The sequence below is a fragment of the Chrysochloris asiatica genome, unplaced genomic scaffold (assembly GCF_000296735.1).
Source record: "Chrysochloris asiatica unplaced genomic scaffold, ChrAsi1.0 scaffold00161, whole genome shotgun sequence".
NCBI classification, from domain to species: domain Eukaryota; kingdom Metazoa; phylum Chordata; class Mammalia; order Afrosoricida; family Chrysochloridae; genus Chrysochloris; species Chrysochloris asiatica.
Genome location: NW_006408679.1, coordinates 7,766,882 through 7,776,692, shown reverse-complemented (window position 1 = coordinate 7,776,692; position 9,811 = coordinate 7,766,882). Strand labels below are relative to the sequence as shown.

General features: G+C 39.5%; 1 pseudogene; it reads right to left on the bottom strand.

Moving 5' to 3' along the window:
* Positions 1-897: 897 nt before the first annotated feature.
* On the bottom strand, positions 898-1,757 carry LOC102817318 (annotated as a pseudogene).
* Between the last annotated feature and the right edge of the window lie 8,054 nt (positions 1,758-9,811).

Below are 9,811 nucleotides of genomic sequence, written 5' to 3'. Positions count from 1 at the left end.
GGGAATTTCTTTTGATTTTTAAAATTATTTTATTTTATTTTACTTTGCATTCTTCAAGTTTTATATATATTCCACTATATCCACAATATGTCAGCAATTCTTGAATATTAAAAACAAACAAACAAACATAAATGAGTAACTCTTCTGAAAATGCAGATGCTTTTATAACTACAATGATACTAGATGGAAACGGAGACAATGAGAAAATGGAAATTAAAAAAAAGCAAATACGTTCATGTGTAGGGAATGTGGTTCAAATCTCTGGATTTAAAAACAACTTCCTCAGAGAAGCTGGCTATACTGGAATTATCAGAAAATTTCCTTTGTCCCCCAAAATGGATGAGAAAAGTCCCAATCCAAAGTTTTGAAGTCTGTGTTTATAAGATGCTGTAAGTGATGACCAAGCAGTTGGAGGGAGAAAGAATGGATGTGCAGTCCATTTCACTATAGTTTTTTAGTGTAGCCATTCGGCTGTTGGGTCTATCAGTAAAACCACCAAAGTGCCAAAAGTTCTTTAAAGTGTGGGGTTAAAAAGTACTAACATGTATTAACCGTGCATATCAGTAACAGGTAATACATGCCTAAGAAAATGTTCTAAATAGCAAAATGACCACTAGACCTCTCTTTCTCTCTCCTCAACATTAAAATGTGGCCGAATTAATAAGGGAAAAAAAAGAAAAGCAGATATAGTGACAAAAGAATATTACAAAGTAGAAAACATAAACGAATTCAATGTTATAGGTTCAACATTATTCCATGAGGTTAGAAAACCTATTTACTCTGAAAGCCCTAGTAAAATAATCACTCTTGTTTATAAACCACCTATTTTATCACATGACCACTTGTTGAATCACTTCCCCCTGCCCCTCATGTACTGAAGAATCTTACATTCAGCCTTTAAGCATTCTGCATTTCTTTGTCAATCTTGTAGCTGAGTATCTTGTTCCAGTTGATTTTGGTGCGAGTGACTGGAAGCTGCTGACGCAAGGCTTTGAATGTGGTATCTGACATTGTTTGGATAGTTTTCACTAATTGCTGTCTGATACTCATTTTCTGCGTGTTCTATGATTTTAACAAGCTCCTTGGCAGTTTGGACTTCATTCGAAACAGGTACTGAATCCTGTACATCTTTATGACTAACCAACTGAACACTGCCATCTTCGTAATAGTGAACCTGAATCTTAAGCACTCCAACCACTTGGGCCATAGGTGGTGTGATGGTGAACCTCCACTCTGTTTCTCCAATGACCGTTCAGAAGTTTTTAGGTTGAAATTGGTGGCTTTGAATACATGCAATAACAGTCTGTTGTCCATGTCTAGTTTTAGCATAAACAGTGCAGAAGCCTGTGGAATAATGATCTTTTACATAGGCCTTTAGAACACTGTCACAGGATTCTCTCCAAGACTTTAGGCCCCATCTGCTTCCTCTGGTTGGGGGTCACTTGCTTCTTTCCGTAAATGATCAAATTTAAAGGAAAGTTGTTTCTTGGATCTAAAAATCTGCTATTACCCAGGTTACCGTGCTCTGTAATTAAGACCTGATCTTCATATCCTTCTATCTTCACAGGTGTGAACTGATCCATGTTATACTGGGCAAATGCATGTGCTGCCCCTTCCCTGAGAAGATTGTCATTATTAAGTAGTATTCGGACATCATTAAACACTTCATTAAATTCTCCTGGAGGTGCATGAGTGATGAATTTAGCAGCTATGCTTGCCTTCTCCTCATCCAACACCCGATCCTCAAAGTCGGCCATCTTGGGTTGCTCTGGCCCAGCCCGGCTGAAGGCTCAAGGCAGGCCAGGCTTTTTCAAATAATTTTAGAACTTCAGAAAACTTGTAAAGAAAAAAAGCAACAACAAAGTTCCTGTAGACCCTCATCCAGCTTTCCTTCACCTTACACAACCCATAGTACGATTATTAAAACCTGGAAATTCACATTGGTCAAATACTATGAACTGATCTGTAATTCTGCTTGAATTTTGCCAGTTTACTTTCTTGCATTCGCTTTCCGATCTGGAATCGAACCCAGGGTGTTATAGTGTATGAAGTTGTTGCAATTCCTAAGACAATGCCGTTCTGTAGTAGTTCCTCAGATTTTCTGTATCTTTTATGACCTTGGCTATTTTCAAGAGTGTTGTCAGTTATTTTGTAGACTGGCCCTCAATGTGGCTGTGATGAGTGTTTTCTTATGATTGTTATTGTTGTTGTTGGTAAGTGCTGTCGAGTCAGTTCTGACTCATAGTGACCCTGTGTAGGGTTTCCAAGGAGTGGCTGGTGGGTTTGAACCACCAGTCTTACGGTTAGCAGTTAAGTGCTGGTCGTACAGCATCACACCAGAACTCCTAGTATTTGCCTAGTAATTGATTAAAAATGTATTTTCCCATCATTCCTTACATTGAAGGAAGAACTGTCCCTTTCCCTTGTTTATTTATTTATACCAACACCGTCTATTGGATATTTATTGTATTCTGTGGGTTATAATCCAGTGTTATCATTAATTTTTTTGCTCAAAATGTTCCAGCCTTGACCACTGGGAATTCCTCCAAGTTGGCTTTTGTGTCCCTTCAACATTTTTTGAGCACTTTCTTATTTTGTAATGGAACATATATAAGATGTACTAGGCTCATCTTTTATTTTTCTTGCCCCACCCCTAGCGATCCAAGGAGCCCTGCCCCTTTCATTGGAGAATGATACTTAGAAACCAAGATCTTATGCTAGATGGACTTCGTGCTACTTGGGTGTCGTTGTGTTTAAGTCCTTTCAGAGCTCAGAAACACGTACGTGTATACTAACACATATGAATGCATATACATTTGTTTCCGTGCCCATCTGTGTATACAAAGTGGTGTCAGAAACTCCATTATTTTTTATTTCCGTTTTTCTATGAACTTTTTGAAGTCCCCTTGTATGTCAAGCATCCTGAGTTTTCCTACCTTTGGTCTTAGTCCAACACCTCAGAGTTCTTTCTAATCTTCTTCCTTTTCCAACATTTTTGATTATCACAACTGGGATGAGCCAGTGTATTTAGTGGGTTGTTGTTGTTAAGTGCCGTTGAAACAGTTCTGACTCATAGGGACCCTGTATAGGGTTTCTGGGAGTGGTGTGGGTTTGAACTGCAGATGTGGTGGTTAGCAGTCCAGTACTTATCCTACAGCGCCACACCAGGACGCTATTTAGTGTGTAGAGACTAGGACTGTTGCTTCCAAGCACAGGACAGTCCTCACAACAAAGAACCATCCAATCCAAAATATTAGTAGTACCGAAGTTGAGAAACCCTGACAAAAAGTAGTTTCAGAATTGCTAACCTATGATAAGCACTGGACTGGTAAACGCAAGGTCAGAGGTTCAAACCCACCCGTGGCTCCTTGGAAACCCTATAAAGGGTCTCTATGGACCAGAACCAACTTGACAACACTTAGCAACAATTCAACACCCCTATGAGAAGCAAATTGATTGACTTGTAGAGTTTTTGGTTGGTTGGTTGGGTTTTTTAGCTTTACAGTACACAGTCAAAATACACCCACTCCTAACATACCAATATGGTTAGATTCCAAACTTCAGGTTATTGTGTGGAAATATACATTACAGAAACTTCCTGAAATGAGTATACTCTAGGAGTGTTTTCTGGAGGCTGCTTTCTCCCCTGCAGCTGCTATCTGCAGCTAGCTCTTCTCCACATCCACTGCCTTCTGTACTTTTGGCAGGCAGATGAGCTCGCTCCATTTCAAATCACAGGTAGAACTGATTGGGTCAGGATTTGCAGTTAGGAAGGGACCCAGCCCTACCCTGACCCATACATAGTTGTTGCTCTCCACTGAAACACCCACCCACCCAGGACTGCTACCCTCTGGCCCCAGTGTCCCCAAGTACGTAAACATAATTAGTTTCATGTGTTATTAGATCATGCATTCAGGAAATGTTTATTTAGCACCTGCTATGTACTTTAAAATTACAATGTAAAAGTCAGCAAATTCCCCAAACTATTTCAGACAAAGCTCCACTGACTGTATGAAGACAAAGTTTGGGTCTCCCTGGTAAATAATACCTACATTTCTTCTTTAAGAAGGATTAACTCAGTATTTGAGGCAATGGAGCACAAATGTGTCTGGCTGATGGCCAGCTCTTTGAAGTTCTTTAACTTGCATAGACTAACCCTTTCAATTCCAAAGGTATAGGAAGCTGGAGTGTACTTTGAAGTCAGAGCTGTTTTGAGAGAACATCTTATGTTGCGTTTCCTTTGAAGAAGAGTGATTCAAGACAGGACTAATCATTTGACCTAGAAAGCCCAGGAAAAAGAATTCCTTTGCCAAAAGGGAGCTGAAGATAGCTGCAAGTGATTGGAACATCATGTTTACTTAAAAAGTTTCTAGAGAGATCATTTGGAGTTAATCTGGTTTACCTAAAGGTTAGATGATTAGTTTTCCAAAATGATTCCTTATGGGAATTCACAGTTTGGTGTAATACAATTCTCAGAATTATTTGGCACCAACATATCTTAACTGCAGAGATTTCTGGGAAGAGTCCATTTCAATTTATTGATAATGCACAACTTTTCAAAGACACAAATTATATGGTTGAGATATTTTAAAAGCCAGCTAAACAGGATTTTAAGTGGGAAAAATACTCACAAAAGCTGAAGGTTCCATTTCAGATACCAAGTTACCAGGTTTCTGCCCTGCTGGCACGTTGATGGGAAATTGGAAATGTAAAGTTAGTGTGTGTTACCCTTTTATACCATACAGTGTTGCCTCTTAATACAGGCACATTTTGAAAATACTTGTTTGAATACCTGAAGTCCAAGCCCTTACTTTCCTGCCTTCTTGTCATCCTTCAGATTGGCTATTATTCTGATCATAGACCGAGTGCCTGGACATTTCTCAGGCAATTGAGACTAAGAGAAACTTGTTGTTGTTGTTGTTGTTATGTGCCGTGGAGTCGGAACCGACTCATAGCGACCCTGTACAGGGTTTCCGAGGGTGTAAATCTTTACGGGAGTAGAAAGCCTCATCTTTCTCCCGTGGAGCAGCTGGTAGTTTCGAACTGCTGACCTTGCGGTTCACAGCCCGAGTCGTAACCACTACGCTACCAGAGCTAGCTAAGGTAATTCTCCTTTACTCTTAAATTTCTATTTCAAAATACTTCATGCTAATTTAAGGCACAATTGTTTTCTGAACTAGGTATGTAAGTGTCACATTGACTTTGTCTTTAATAGTTTCATGTAAAGAATAATGATGTCTTTGAAAATGGTAATATTGCCCTAATTTGGCAGGTTGGAACAGGGGTTAGCGGTTTTAACAGCAGAGAAGTGACAGTGCTGAATTTGATTATTTCAGTCATTAATATCCTGGTTTGGTTCTATAGAATAAGCACTGAACTGCTAACCACAAAACCAGTGGTTCAAACCCACCAGCCACTCCTCAGAGACCTGGTGTTGTTGTTAAGTGCCGTTGAGTTGGTCCTATTCATAGTGATCCTGTATAGTTTCCAAGGAGTGGCTGGTGAGTTTGAACCGCCGACGGTACAGTTCAAACCGACCTTGTGGTTAAGTGCTTATCCTACAGTGCCATCTCTATGAGTCAAAAGCAACCTGACAGCACTTAACAATAACAACGTTTGAACCTGGGTTATGTTGGGACACTAGGACTTTGACCACAAAAAATCCCCGAAATATTGACTATAGAACTTTTAAGGACTTCATAGTTTGGGGTGAATTGAAGAGTGGATTTTCCTGTGTGGATTCTGAGCAAGCTGCCACTTTTTACTCCTTTAAGAGTATTTGTATGAGACAGTTCAACTGTACTAAACTCATCACAACATGACCCTTCTTAGATTCCTCCCATTTACTTCTAAGTGTTGAATACATAATGGAGAGAAAGCCCAGTAATAATTTTTAATTTTAACTGCATTTGTCAGTCATCCACTACCTGTCTGCCAGTGTGTCATCCTGTGGTGGCTTCCATGTTTCTGTGATGCCAGAAACTATTTCAGACACAGCAGGATCACCCTACTGAACAGATTTCAGTTGAGCTTCCAGACAGAACGACCTGGAAATCTACTTCCAAAAATTAACCAATGCAGACTATCTGGGGCATCACAAAACAATGTCTGACTTGCTTGCTCATGTCATCAGGACGGATCCATTGCTAGAGGAGGGCATCATGTTTGGTGATGTAGAGGGCCAGTGAGGGAAAAGAGACCCTCGGTGAGACAGACTGACACAATAACTATAACTTTGCCGAATGGTACACCAGATCTCCAGGAATCGGAGTCGACTTAACGGCAGCTGATGGAGTCCTGGTGTGCCGCTGTAGGACAAGCACTGGGCCACCAGGTCAGTTCAAACTGCAAGGTTGATGGTTCAAACTCACCACCTTCTATACGGAAACCCTTTATAGGTCACTGTGAGTTCGAACCGACTCCATGGCACTTAACAACGTTTACTTAAAGCATTTTGAATCACTTCCTGTGGTTTAAGATGGCATGACAACACCAACCAGCAATCATAATGAGTTTGACATGTAAGATACAGGAGGGGTACCACATTGGTAGGAATTAGATGGAGCAAATCATATTGAATAAACTGTCTTTTAAAAAGTTAAAAACCTCACAAGCTATTACATAAGTTAAACTGTTGTTGTTAAGTGCTGTTGAGTCAGTTCTGACTCCTAATGACCTTGTGTAGGGTTTCTGAGGAGCACCTGGTGGGTTAACAGTACAACACTTATCTTACAAAGCCACACCAGGACTTCTAAATTGGACTAATCAATCTTAAAAAAAATTTTTTTTTTTGCTTATTTTTTAAGAAAAACAAAATTGTCTTTGATGTTGTTATTGGATGAATAGAGTATAAAATTTTTTACTTGTAGTAAATGTTTTTAGGAGCAAGGGAATGCAGAGCGTGGAGCAGAGTAAAAAAATGTTGAAATAACATCCATAATACTGTGAGATCCTGTTTTAAATTTTGAGTTTTTCAGTGTTTGTATCCTGCACATTAACAATAGCAGACAAACCGGAAAGTGTTTGGATAACCCTTATTTTCTCCCATGGACTGACAGAGTGTACCTGGATCTTTTTAAAATCGATAGTTAACTTTTATCAGAACTCTGAACATTTAAGATTTCTTTTTATGGCATTTCAGTGACAATTTTATCTTGAGTAAATAGTTTCGGCCAACATTTTGTATTTTTCTATTTGAAAGGCTTTTAGAAATTTCTTGGTGAGGTTTATTTAGTTGTTTACTTTAGATACTTAAGATAAACAACTATTTTTCTGAGATTACAACTCTTTAAAAATGTATTTTATACTTTGGGGAGAGTATGCTTTATATTTTGGAAAAAGGGGTTAAGTTTCTTTTTGAGACGAGATGTTTTAAGTCAGAAGAATGAGTGAAGGAAAACTCCCTCAAAATTGAAGGAAGCTAGTATTAAATAAATTGATGTTTAATCCTTTGAAAGCCTGGGCTTTGTTTGGTATCAAGTTACCGGTATGTGCCTTGTCTGTTGAATCAGTTGATGATGGGTGAATCTGTTTTCCCCCAATAAGTGCTTTTCTGCAATTCCGTAAGACCTCCTGTTTTAAAAGGAACTTTTTAATGCGATTTTCTGATTAAAGGCAGCAGAATACAAATAGTAGCACTTGGGATAGTATCTCTTGATTTATGCAGTGCTGTTTTTCTTCTAAATATAAGTATTTAATGGGTTTTTCATTTCCCTATGTGACTATTTTTCTCATAATCAAAGCTACTTATTATTAAAACTAAATATAGATGAGGAGGCTTCAAAGTTCAAGGAAAAATTCCATTATAGTCAATTCCATTGCTTTTTATGTGATATTGAAATATATGATCTTGTCACAATGTATTAGCTGATAATAATGATATTGAATCTTTTCTGTTACAGAAAAACTCTTAAAATTTTAGTATAGCCTTTTTGTTGTGTTGTGTGCCGTCCAGTCTTTTCCAACTTGTAGCAACCCTATAGGACAGATTAGAAGTGCCCCATAAGATTTCCCAGGCTGTAAATGTTGGACTCCTGGTATGGCACTGTAGGATCAATGCTGGACTGTGAATCATAAGGACGGCAGTTCAAACTCACTAGTTGCTCCTCGGAAACCCTATACAGGGTCATTATGAGTCAGAACCGATTTGATGGCACTTAACAACAACAACAACAACAACAACAACAATCTTTATTATAGAAGCTCTGGTAGTGTAGTGGTTACGAGTTGGTGTACTAACCTCAAGATCAGCAGTTCGAAACTACCAGCTGTCCTGCAGGAGAAAGATGAGGCTTTCTGCTCCTGTCAAGCATTTACAGCCTCAGAATCCCTAGTCAGGGTCACTGGGAGTCAGAGCCAACTCCATAGCACACCACCAACACTACCACCAATCTTTATTATGGAAGCAGACTGCCACATCTTCCTCCTGTGGAATGACTAGTTGGTTCATACAGCTGAGTGCTTAACCAGAGCTCCTTAGTAGAACCCTGCCAATGTAAAACAAGGTCAGTAGTTCAAACCCACCAGCTGCTCCTCGGGAAACCCTAAACACGGTTGCTATGCGTCTGAACAGACTGGAGGGCACTGAACAACTTAACAATAACCACTGTATAACTGTCACTAATTGTTTATTTAACAAACCCAAACAAAGCAAGCCCACTGCCGTCTAATCGACTTCAATTCTTCCAACTCGTAGCAGTCCGATACAGGGTTTCCAAGACTGTAAACTCTCACAGGAGCAGACAGCCTCATCTGTTGGTAGCAGCCCAGCGCCTAGCCCACAGTGCCATCAGGGCTAAAAACACATAAATAAACCTCGGAGATATATATACACACTAGATTATGATATTGGAGATTCCAGTTTCTTATCTGTGAATCTAAAGCTACTTATAGGACAAATAGTAAGTAGAACAAGATTTTGCCCCAAAGACTAAGGGCACACTTAGAAAAAGAAGCATCCAGAGATGGACACCCGTTTCCTTTTTGCCGCCTTCCTTCCTGAGAGGAGTTATCAGGGTAGGTGGAAATATTAATGAATTGCAAATTCCAGAGAGTGGTCTTGGTTTTCTCTGTAAAGGAATAATGCTGTACCTCTTGATTTTGTTGGGGCAGTATGCTAGGCTAGCATTCCAGGCCTAGGTGGTTATAATCTGAAACAGCTGACCAGGAGGGAGCCTGAGGAGTTAGCATCTGGTTGAAGGCTCCCTCAGCTGTGGCTGAAGTGGATTTGGGAAATTCTGAAAGTCTCTTGAAACCAAAAACCTACTGCCATCGACTAAGTTCCGACTCATAGTGACTGCACAGGGCAGAAAAGAACTGCCCCCTTTGGGTTTCTGAGACTATATATCTTTACAGGAGCAGCCTTAGGTTTTTTTTCTAGGAGTGGCTGGTGGATTAGAACTGCTTACCTTGTGGTTAGCAGTTCATTGATTAACACACTATGCCACCAGGGATCTTTGGAAAGTCTCTTGGTGATCTATGAAAAGCTGGCCCCTTGCTGAATTTTTTTTTTCTTTTTTTGCCACTGTACTCATTCCAAGTAGTAATTGAATAACAATTAATTTAGGAAATCAGTGTAGCGTATTTTAGTTACCAGGGCCTAAATTAAGAAAAACAGATCATTTAAAAAGTATCTATCTATCTTGATATAGATATAGATATATAGTTCCTGGTGTGGTGCTATGGATTAATGCACTGGATTGCAAATTGGTTTGAACCTCAAGGTCGATGATTCAAGCTCACCACCTGCGCCTTGGAAACCATATATAGTGTTGCTATGGGTTGGAACCAACTCGATGGCACTTAACAACAA